This window comes from Nannospalax galili, unplaced genomic scaffold (genome assembly GCF_000622305.1).
Source record: "Nannospalax galili isolate Female #2095 unplaced genomic scaffold, S.galili_v1.0 scaffold32, whole genome shotgun sequence".
Taxonomy (NCBI): domain Eukaryota; kingdom Metazoa; phylum Chordata; class Mammalia; order Rodentia; family Spalacidae; genus Nannospalax; species Nannospalax galili.
The window spans coordinates 1,676,903-1,688,001 of NW_008335297.1; the positions used below are offsets into that span (position 1 = coordinate 1,676,903).

At 45.1% G+C, this 11,099-nt stretch overlaps 1 long non-coding RNA gene across 1 annotated transcript; it reads right to left on the minus strand.

Moving 5' to 3' along the window:
* Positions 1-209: 209 nt before the first annotated feature.
* LOC103731561 lies at positions 210-7,905 on the minus strand. The gene is made up of 4 exons (XR_607147.3): positions 7,790-7,905; positions 5,389-5,514; positions 3,173-3,257; positions 210-351 (listed from the first exon to the last, which is right to left on the minus strand). It is a non-coding gene; the product is annotated as an uncharacterized LOC103731561 (long non-coding RNA).
* Between the last annotated feature and the right edge of the window lie 3,194 nt (positions 7,906-11,099).

An 11,099-nucleotide genomic window follows, 5' to 3' on the forward strand; every position in this document is an offset into this window, starting at 1 on the left:
AGCGTAGTATCAGTACCACACCATTACCTAACGTAAAGTCCACATCCAGAGTTTGCCAATTGTCCCAATAAGGCTGCTGCCTCCCAAGAACTAAGATGAAAGGCATGTACCACCACACCTGGATGGTTTCTTAATTAGGAGAGTAATACATGATTTTGTTTTGGTTTTATTTTATCTGTTATTTTATTTATTTATTTATTTTTGTGCTGCTAGGAATGGGACGCAGGGGTCCGCACACGCTAGGCAAATGCTCTGCCATTGAGCTCCAGTCTTCACCCTTCCTTCCTTTTCTCTCTCTTTTCTTTCTTTCCTTCTTTCTTCTTCATTTAAAAGGTGAACTCCTTTGGAGAGCTATATTAAGAGAGGGTAATAAAGGAAGTGAATAGAATCAAAACATATTATACTTATGAATGGAAAATGTTACAATGAGGGGCTGGAGAGATGGCTCAACAGCTAACAGCACTGACTGCTCTTGCAGAGGACCCGGGTTTGAATCCTAGCACCCACATAGTGGCTAACAACTGTCTGTAACTCCGGTTCCAGGGGATCCATCCGATGCCCTCTTCTGTCTGCATTGCATGACGCGGGTGTGCTTACATACACTCAGGCAATACACTCATATACATAAAATAAAAAGAATAAGATATTTTAAAAGTCACAATGAGATCCATTTTTTGGCGCAACTGACAGGTATTAATAAAAATATGAGTCAATTTAGAGGAAACTGTTCGGGCAATGGCAGAGTGGGCATGTAGAGCCAATTCAGGTTTTCCCAAAGTTCAGCACTGATGGCACCTGAAGCCAGGTTTTCAGTGTCCCAGGGGTGTTCTATGGCTTGTTACGGGGGATAAAAACCCACCAGCAGCTGGCCCCTACCCTTTATAGGTTGACAGCATCCTTGCTTCTTTCTAGTAATGACTATGAAATGGGTGTTTGGACACTGCCAAATGTCCCCTGGAAGGAAGGCAAAGTCACCCGACTGAGAGCTGCCAGGCTAGCCGGAACCATGGGTGGAACAAGAAGCAGCTGGTGGGGGATTCTGGAGCAGAGTGACTTGCTTCTCTCCAGTTCGGCTCAAGACGTGCTTAGCAAGTGAGGCCACCACATGCCTGGCGTTGTGTGAGGTCCTGGGGTGAGCAGGACGCAGGCCAGCTGTCTAGGAGTTGTCTTAACACCCTAATGTGAAAAGAGGAATGAGGGTTCCCAAGAGGGAGAAGACAAACCCAAGAGGCAGGAGCTGGGGAAAGTGACTCCTTTACCTCTAGTTATCGTTCCTTAAACCTCATGATTCTCAAAGCAGCTCTTCTGTCCCCCAAATCTTTTTAAATCATGAATTAGATTTCACCATTCTTCCATTAAAAGCCTCTAGGTCCTTCCCACTACTTAAATCCAAATAAGATTCGAACTATTGTACCCCAAAGCCACTGTGCAGCCCAGCTCCTGTCCCCCTCTGTGGCCTTGTTTTGCTTCTTGTTTTTGACTTCAGCTGCCTTGCACTACCCTCTTGCTAAGAGACATCTTGCTCATTTCCAAATGAAGGTCCTCACATCATGCCTGCTCTATGCAGAGAACTCAGTCCAGACCTTTGTAGCAGGGCTGGGTCCCAGTCACCAGGTCTCAGTTCGACATCTGCTTTCTTGTTCACCTGACACAGAAACGGTCCCATCACCCTGTGTGATATCTCCTGTAGCACATTTTCACTGTCAGGGCCCTTCTCCTTAGTGACCATCTGGACAGAGGTGGCTGATGGCCAGTGAGGAGTCTGCCAGCACTCCAGACATGGCACTGAGCCCTTCTCTTCCTCTCTACCCTTGCTCCTCTTCCCCCCTTTTTCTCCTTCCTCCCCTTCCTCCTTTCCTTCTTCCTCCCTTCCTCCTTCAGCTCCTTCCTCTCCTTCCTCTTCCTCCTTTCTCCCTTTCCTGCTGACTACAAAGGTGATACTGAATGGTGTTCAGCACAACATCCTCTTACTTTCTTCTCCTGAGGGAAAAACAAGCTCTAAGAGGCCATACCAGTATCAACAGACATTCTGATCCTTGCGGCCCAAAGCATCCCTAACTGAAATGCTATTTGAAATCATATTGTGACTTTTACTTCTTGCTGTTCATATATAGTTATATAAATTTTAGTTGATACATAGCAATTGTACCTATTTATGCGTTCAGAGTGACACTGCCACAGGTATACACAACGTGCAATAATCAGGTCAGGATTATTGACACAGCCATCCATCACTGCCAACTTTTATCATTTCTTCCTGTTAGGAATATTCAAAATCCTCTCCACTAAATTTTTTAAAAAATTTGTTTGTTATTTTTATTTTATGTGTATGCGTGTATTGGCTGCACATAGGGGAGTGTGCCCGTGTCGTGCAATGCCCATGGAGGACAGAAGAGGCTGTCGGATCCCCTGGGACTGGAGTTACGGACAGTTGTTAGCTGCCATGTAGGTGCTGGGATTCGAACCCGGGTCTTCTGCAAGAGCAGTCAGTGCTCTTAACCGCTGAGCCATCTCTCCAGCCCTAATTTTAAATAAATATTTTATTTATTATTTTTATTTTATGTATCTGAGTGTATTGCCTGCATGTATGTGAGTGCACCTGTGTCGTGCAGTGCCGCGGAGGTCAGAAGAGGGCTTCAGATTCTCCTGGAACTGAAGTTAAGGATGGTTTGTAGCCGCCATTCGGGTGCTGGGAATCGAACCCGAATCCTCTGCAAGAGCAGTCAGTGCTCTTAACCGCTGAGCCATCTCTGCAGTCTCTCCACTAAATATTTTTAAACATACAACTAGATGTTGTCATGCACAGTTACCTTATGACTGTAAAACACTGTTCTTCTACCCAGGTATACCCCTGTCCCCACTAAGCCTCCTCTCCCCATCCTTCCTGTACTTTCTCTACTGTACTCTTAACAGCCATGAGGGAGGAAGCCACCTGAGTCTTATTCACCACCTCATCTGCATCCCCTGAGCACAGGGCTGACTCACGATCAAGTCAAATAACCTATCTGTTCTCTGGTTCCCTTGTGTATAAAATAGGGATCATCACCAGACCTTAAAGAGTGCAAGGATTAAAGGAGTCACTGTGTACGCAGCACCTAGAGCAATGCCTTGCACGTAGTCACCGCTCAGAGAACCGCTCCTGCCTGTTGACTTAATGATCTAATTCACTTACCTGGGGAAGACCTTGCAGCAGTTCGCTTTGGCATCCTCCTTCTCTTCAGATCTGAGCTGTGTTTACTTGGTGCTGACAAGTCAGGCTATCGATTAAGAAACATGACCATGGCAGTTAGGAGAAATTCACACCATTTCCAAGTGCTGGATTACCGCCTGCCTTTGGGGGATGGGGAGGGAGGAAGACATTGCACAAAAGGCTAGGGTGCACAGAACCTGGCACATTGCACGCACAGGCCAAGAAATGCTGGAATGAAACCCAATATGTGCTTATGCTGTCATGCACCGTGGGGAGTGCAGAGCTAGGCATTGTACCTGGCGCTCCACTAGTGCCTCAGAGAGGCAGTGAGAGTTACAGGGACAGAGCGTCAACTAACTCTGTGGTGGAAGCTGTAGCTCCCCAGAGCCCAAGAGGTTTGCTCATTCATTCATTCATTCATTCATTCATTCAAGAAGGTCTTTATTAAGTACATACTAATGTACTCGGTAGATACGTATCTGGCAGGCAATAGACAGCTGGAGAAAAATTATTACAATTTGTTGGGCTGGGGTGTAGGTCAGTCGGTAGAATGGCTGCCTAGCACCAAGCACCACATAACCCCAGTGTGGTGGCATGTGCCTGGAATCCCAGAACTTGGAAAGTGAAGGCAGGGTCCTTCAAAGTCTTCCTTGACTACATAGAGAGTTCAAGGTCAACTTGAGATACACAAGACCTGTCTTAAAACAGAACAAGAAAAAGAAATGATTCCTTTTGGTGATTCCAAAGGACTTCATAGCCTTTCTTCCCTAATTGCCTTGCAACCAAATGGACACTAGTTCAAATTTTGATTATGTTAGTAACTAATATTTTCCAGAATTTGCTCTACACCTGGCACTATGCTGACACCACTTTACCAACTGTGGTTAAGGTCACTGTTTAGGTACCTACTCAACAGTACTCATTTCCCTTACTTCTTAGTAAAAGACTTGCTTTTGGGTTGATGAGATGGCTTGGTGGTAAAGTCACCTCTCCCCTCTCCCCAGCCAGATGATTTGAATGTGATCCTCCTCGCTTTTATTTGGGCAAGTGCTTAGGAACATGTGCCCTGAATAAAGCTGCACCCAGATGTTATTGGCCTCCAGATATAGTGTTAGTGGCCCAGCCACATGATTTCATTTATTTCTCACAGGTTTATGACTTAGAGGTTAGTATCAACCCCATTTTACAGCTGGGCAAACTGAGGTTCAGACAGTTTAAGTGAGTTGCTAGAGGTCATACAATTTCTAGTTGGTGGAGGTAAAGTATGAATTCAAGAAACTTGATTTCAGAACCTGTTCTCTCCCTATTCTTTTGGTCTGTTCCCAATTACAGTCTCTCTCTCTCTCTCTCTCTCTCTCTCTCTCTCTCTCTCTCATACACACACACACACACACACACACACACACATCAGCTGTGTGTGCATGTAGAGGTTTGCCTGTACACATATGTGTACATGCATGTGGCAGTCAGAAGTCAACCTCAAGTTGTCATTCCTCAGGTGCTAATCATCTTGTTTTTTGTGGCAGGGTCTCTCAAGGTCTTGAAGCTTATTGAGTTGGCTAGACTGGCTGGCCAGCAAGCCCCAGAGATCCTCTTGTCTCTGTCTCCCCAGTGCTGGGATTATAAGAACACACCAACACCCCTGGTTTTTTAACATGAGTTCTGGGATTTGAACTCAGGTCTTTATGTAAGGCAAGTACTTTACTGACTGGGCTATCTCCCCAGTGCATCTCCCTCTCCACTTCCCAATGGAGTGCAGAGTGTTGAAGAGAGAGGGAGAGGCAGGAAGCAGCCATTCTTCAGATACCTACTTGGGCAGAGGTGTTAGTACAGTATTGTTAAGAGAGGTGTGGAAAAGCCAACAACTGAGAAGATTTCACATCATTTACCACAGGAAATTCTGGAAAGAGACAATGTTCACATAAAACTGGCATACACTGTTTAGGCAGAGGAAGGGCTTGGAAGTTTCCAGAAGATTCCATGTATGATATGGAGGGATATGGACAGGAGCTGATGGTGGTAGGAAGCAAGCCTAACAGGAGTTGTGGAAGAAGTGAGATGGCCCTGAGGCCAAGAGCTGATTGGAGGTGACCAGGGGCCAAAAGGAAGTGACAGTGATTTCCCAGGGGAAAATCCAGCATGGAAAGCAGGGCTGGTGGGCAGGGAGTGGCCTGGAGTGGTCTGAGCTGACTGCTTACCGTCCAGGAGTCCAGAAGTTACAGATTCAACAACTGAAGCCTTCTGGGAAAGTGACCATGGGCAAAGGACATACTGCCACAGAGCCTAACAGACCAGTATCCTGACACATTGGGTTTCTTTCCATCCTGTTGGAGAGGCAGAGGAGAGAGAGGGAATTCTTAGATGATGGAGTCTTTGGGTGATACCTGGAGACACCACTCACTTGCTAGTTCCAGTACCTCTTGACTAAGACTCAGTCATGGGTGAAGCCTGGGTGGAAGGTCAGGGCAGGTATGGGGCATCCAGGAGCAGCCTTTGCTGCACACATCTGGGCTGCAGAGAGGCCATGTACTCACCTTTGACCCTGTTATGGTGGGTTCCTTCTTCCTCTGGAGTTTGCAAACAGGCAAAGCAGAGGTGTTATGGAGACTACACACCATCCCTGTTGTGGCTTGAATATGCACTGTCTCCCTTAGGTTGGTGAAGGTGTGGTCCCACTAGCTGCTGGTGCTATTTTGAGAAGTTCTAGAAATATTAGATGGTAAGGTCTAGCTGGAAAGGAAGTAGGTTATGGAGGGGTGCTTGGGGGGCTCTATGCCTATAGCCATATTCCAAATATTCCATATCCTCTCATTCTTTGTCTCTGTCTCTCCCTCTCTCTGTCTGTTTCTCTCTTTCTCTGTCTCTCTTGTTTCCTGACTACCACAAGATGAACAATGTTGCTCTCACACACACTCTTTCTGCTATGGTGTTCTGTTGTACCACAGATCATAGAGCCGGATGACCACTGACTGAGACCGTGAGCCAGTGTCATGGTGATCAGAAGTCTGACTAACACACTTCCTGCACTTCAATGTCCTTGATTTAAAATGGGAACAAAAGTCATTCTGAAGCATTATGAAGATAAGTGACAGAACAAGAAGGACCATGAGAAAGGTCACCTGTTAGATGCAGGACCTCACAAAGTTCATGTGTAAGACTCAGGACATCAGGAAAGTCATGTGTTAGACACAGGAAGGTCACATGTTAGACACAAGACCTCACAACCTGTCCCTCTCCAGCCCAGCTATCTTCCCATGAACACCGACATGGGTAATGCTTGAAGTTGTCTGGGACCTGAGTGACTGGAAAGTGACAGACTGGCCTCATGTGAACATTCCAGGCGTCTCATGTCACTAAGGGTGTTTACTGACACTTTGTAGACTGGTTGAATAAGTGAATGAATGAATGAATGAATGAGGACTTTGCCAGGCACTTCAAGAGTCATGAATACCAAATGGTGTCTGTCAAAACTCTGAATTGCTCTTGGTAGAATCACCTAAATACCAGAGGGAGACTCCATTTTTGTCTCAGTCTAGATACCACCTCCTCCAGGAAGCCTTCCCAGACACTCCCAGGTGGGTCTAGGTGTCTATTTTTTATCAGTGCACTCCAAATACTAGTCTGTTCGTTGTAGTTTGCACTCAACTATGTATTGTTGGATATAAGGCTGAAGGTCTGGCCCAAGGTGGTATTCAGGAAATGAGAGGAACTTATATTGTTGTTGTTATGTGCTGGAATTGAACTCATGGCCTGGGTATGCTAAGATATGCTGTATGCTGAGCTACCTTTCCAGCCACTTACTGAGTGCCTCACTAAGTGCTGCATGTTTAGCTTGTGGTGTCCCTGACTGCTGCAATGCCCTCAGGAAGCAGGATGGCCTTATTCCATGTGCAGTGGAGAAAGCAGAGGCTCTGAGAAGGTAAGACACCCAACACTTCTCATTTTTGCATCTGTCCTTCCTAGACCTCCTGGCTTAAATTCTTGAGGTTTGGGAACAGTGGGAAATGCTGGGAGATGGGGTAGTCTGGCTGGCGGAGTGGGTGGGTGGGAAGACAGAACAATGAGGAAGGAACACATGTTAGCAGCTGGCATCCGCTCTGTGAGCCAGACACAATGTGTCCCCGTCAGAGGACCACAGCGCCAGACCACCAGAGGAGAAATGCACCCTGGCCCCTGAGTGGGGAATGTTCACCTTATCCTTCATGCAGGCCCATCTGCTCACTGATTTGGAACAAATGGGTGCAGGAGAGCTTGGCTACTAGGTGCATGACACTTCTGGCAGGAAGACTTGGGAAAACCAAAGAAAATGCAAAATCCTAGTAACACATATGGAAGTGTGCAGAGGTGAACTGCCGAGGAATGTGGATGGTAACGCAAAAATACCGACACCCACAGCCAAGAGGGAGGGAAAAATCAACACCGTAGCACATCAATTTTAAAAATCAAATAAGAGCAGGTTTGGCTTTTTTGAGGGAGCTCCAGAAGTCTCCCCTGGGATCTAACTCCTCTGTAGACCTTTCCTGCCCAGGCTCTGAGCTACCCGTAAATTTGACCCTGTCCAACGAATGGCCCGGGGGCCTCAAGAGCTTGAACACTTACCGGAGCAAACAACTTTGCAAAAACAATCTGTCCCATAAACAAAGCCCATGGAAGGCATCCAGCCGCACACAATGGAGCTATAGTCTTCTGGGCACACATTTCCCGTCTGAGGTATTAGCTTGTACACCACTTCCTCCTAGGTGAAGGTAAAGGCCACTGAGCCTGCAAGTCCAAAAACAACAATGCTCTGTAGAATCCGCCCCCCCGCCCAATCTGGAGGGAAACAGACAGGGGTCAGAAGTACAAGCCATTCTCTCTTCCTTCGTTTCTTTTTTGTTTTTGTTTTTGTTTTGTTTTGTTTTTTTGTTTCTTTTGGTCTTTTTGAGACAGGGTCTCCCTGTAGCCCCAGCTGGCCTGGAACTCACAAAGATTCACTTGCCTCTCCCTCTGGGATTAAAGGCGTGAGCCACCATCCACCATTCTTCATTTCTTTTCTTAAAGAAGCACTGCAAATTTAAGGGCAGGTGAAAGGTTGGTAAGGACATGGTTATAAGGAGAACACCACACTGCCTCTGCTCTGGCTCCACCACTGTCTGGCCCTGAGCTTTGGGGTAAGTGCGTTAATTTCCTAAAGCTGTAATTTTTCCATCACTCAGGTAGGTGGGACTATGTATGGAGGCCCAAACTCTCTGGAACTCAGTGAAATGTAAAATTAAGATTTCGACTGGCTATTGTCTAAATAACAATGATGACAGAAAAATAACAGGTAATGGTAAAGATGTGGAGAAACTGAAACTCTCTTTGAGACAGGATCTCACATAGCGCAGGCTGGCTTCCAACTAGCTAGGCAGCCAAAGATGGTCTTGAGCCTCTGACCCTCCTGCCTCCACTTCCTGAGTGCTGGGATTTAAGGTATATGTTATGATTTATGCAGTGTTGGGGATTGAACCCAGGACTTCGTGCATGTTATTCTCAATTTAGAAAGCTGAATAAGCACTTGACCAACTGAGCTACCGCCTCAACTCTGAAGTGGTTCTGTTTTGTTTTAAAGGAAGAAGACATTACTTTTCACCTATTAAATTAACACATAACTAAGAGATTGTTCATACGTTTTGGTAAAATCAAGGCTATGGGTAACAACACAAATACCCATCTCCAGATACACAGCTAAAGGAAACGTGGTAGATGGACACAATGAGATATTATTCAACCTCAGAAAGAAGGACATCCTTCCCCATGCTACAGTGTGGGTGCAGTCTGAGGACATTATGCTGAGAGAACCTGACCAGGTACAAAGAGCAAAGACACTCTGCATTATTTGCTTATGTGAGGCATTGTAATCCAACTCAGACAGCAGAAAGTTGTGTGGCTGCTGGGGGCTGGGGAGGGAATACTGAGAGTGGCTGAGTAGGTGTTGATTTTCAATTTTGCAGAAGACCTGTTATGCAACAATGAGAATACAGTCAACACCACTGAACTGGGTGGTTTAAAAATTCTTCAGATGGGAAGTTTTATGTTATTTTAGCATAAAGTAAGACATAATTAAGGGCTAGGGATGTAGTTCAGTTGATAGGATGCTTGCTTAGCATGCACTAAGCCCTGGGTTCGAACTCTGGCGTTGTACAAACTGGGTACAGTGTTGTACATCTGTAATCACAGCACTCAGGTGGTGAAGGATCAGAAGTTCAAGGTCATCTCTGGCTACCTAGCGAGTTCAAGGCCAGCCTGGGATACATGAGATCCTGTCTCAAAAAAAGAAATTATTAAAACATTGAAATATCATTTATCTTTCCATCAAATTGTCAAAACTGAGCCAGTTGTCATAGAGCATGGCCATAATTCTAGATCTCAGGAGACTGGGGGAGGAAGACCAAGAGTTTAAGGCCAGGCTGGGCTACATAGCAAGACCCTATTCAAAAAAGAAAATAAAAAGAAAGATACACACTGTTAAAATGTAAAGCAAAATATAAAGCAACAGGAGTAACACTGTGGAGAAACGGAAATGATCCTTTTTTTTGTAGGAAGAGAATGTAAGTCAGTAGTGCAAAGGGCAGTTGGCCCTATTTATCAAAAGACAGGATATGTATCATTTTTAACCCACCAATTTCCTTTCATTACTTATTTTAGGATATGTACAAAGATTTTCAGTCATCATTGTTATAAAAGAAAAAAGTTGGAAACTAAATAGCCTCCAATAGGGAAGTAGATTAATAAAAATGACGTGTGCTGATAATTTAGGGCAGTATGCTAGATCTATGGATGCCAACCCAGATAGATCTCATACTGCAGAGTGAAGAAAACAGGCTATAGAATAATATAGCATTGCTGGTAAATTAAAAGACAAGGCACTAATATATATTTTCTGGGTAAACAATTAAGTAGCCAATAAAATAGTTAATCAGAAAACAGAGCTTGTGAATTTCTAGTCTCTGGGACAGTCCCCAGTGATCCTTGCCTCCTGGTTTTCATGTCCTTGTGTTGTTCCCTCTGCAGTGAATGGGACTGATCTAGGGTCTACGTATTTCACTGTCTCTTAATAGAAAGGATAGTCTATGAGTGATAGCATATGACTCCTAAGGCTAGTAGGAAGGAGATGCTGCTTTCCATTTGTTCCCTGGCTTTCTCCATTGTTCATTCTGGAGGAAGCCCGATGCTATGCTGTGAAGATACTCAAGCAGTCTGGAGGGATATCCAGATGATAAGGAGCTGAGCGTTCTGGCCAACCGCCAGCACCACCCTGAGCCACCTTAGAGGTCAATCTACTAGTTCTAGTCAAACCTTCTGATAACTGTGACCTCGTAAGAGACCATGAGCCAGAACCACCCATCTACAATGCTCCTACATTCCCGACCTGTGGATTCTAGTCTAGTAAATGAGTAGTTTTTGAGGCCATTAAATTTGAGGGTAATTTGTTACACAGCTGTAGGTAACTGATACAGATGTGGTTACTTGCTGAAGCTCTGTGCCTGATGCCTACTCTCCATTTGCATTGGAAAGTGTCCAAAATATACTAAAGGCACACCAAGTGTGGTGGTGCATGACTATAATTCCAGAACTCAGGAGACTAGGGTAGGAGATTTGTAAGTTTGAGGCCAGTATGGGCTATACAGAGATATTCTGTCTCAAAACAATACAAAATAAAACAATAGCAACAAAAAAATTAAAGGCACATTAGTACTAAACCAAACATTCCCTTCTTCAAGTATGTGGAAAATCTGCTTGTTATTCAAGGCTTCTTTTGGTGTTTGCTGTGATGTCACTTCCACCAGGAGCGGGAGTCCCTGTGTTGGGAAAAACTGATCTGTCTGTAATGTAAGTTGTGACCCCTCAAAGTTCATGTGTTGAAGTCATAACCCTTCCCCCCAAACTC